Consider the following 1000-nt stretch of genomic DNA (forward strand, 5'->3'; position numbering starts at 1 on the left):
TGAACGCATGTTGACTGTTCCTGATCACCTTCCTCCCCAAATGGATTCCTTGAGGACCTGCTCCATGATTTTGCCGGGGACTGAAGTGAGGCTGACCAGTCTGTAGTTTCCTGGGGTCTCTTTCTTCCCTTTTTTAAATATGGGAACTATATTTGCCTTTTTCTAATCGTCCGGGACCTCCCCTGATCACCAAGAAATTTCAAAGATAATATATGTGGTGAAACTGACTGTTCATCATGGAGTCCAGTATCTTGGTGGTGAGCCAAGGGCTGGGATGCCTCAGGAGACTGCAATTTTGGCTTCCAGTTAACCAGTGTGGTAAGACAGAAGTTAACATTTGTTGCCATGGGTGATGAGTTACATGGGCCCGTGGTGCCCGGGCACCAGGAATATTCCTGGCTCAGGGGCCTGGCTCCAGCAACGTTTGGGGCTGAATCTCTCTCCCAGCCCCACCTGCCACCCCCTCATGTTCCCCGGTGTGTCCCCTGCACCCACCTACCACCTCTGGGTGATGTAAAACAGCCCAGGATGATCCCGCTGCCACCAGCACCAGCGCCATGGCTTCCTACATTCTCGCTCCATGTGGCTGCCGGCCAGGGCCGGCTCCAGGTACCAGCCGACCAAGCACGTGCTTGGGGCAGTACCTTATAAGGGGCGGCCAATGTTGGAGTGGTGGGGGGTGCTCGCAGTGTGTTTGTTGGGGTGGCGGGGGGCGCTCGCAGTAGTTTTGTTTATGTTTTTGTTTTTGTTCACGGGGCAGTGCTTGAGGGTTTTTTTGTTTTGTTTCGGCAGCGCGGCGCTGGGGGGGCGGGTGTTTGGGCAGCGCAGCGCGGCCCAGCCCGGCCCGGCCCGGTGCTCGGGGGCGGGGGTTTGGGCGGCCCAGGGCGGCGCTCGGGGGTTTGGGCGGCCCGGCCCGGCGCTGGGGGGAGGGTTTGGCCGGCACGGCGCAGCGCTCCGGGAGTTTGGGCGGCCCGACGAGGCGCTCGGGGGGGGGGGGGCG

Source organism: Terrapene carolina, unplaced genomic scaffold, assembly GCF_002925995.2.
Source record: "Terrapene carolina triunguis isolate 2854851 unplaced genomic scaffold, T_m_triunguis-2.0 Scaffold311, whole genome shotgun sequence".
NCBI lineage: Eukaryota > Metazoa > Chordata > Testudines > Emydidae > Terrapene > Terrapene triunguis.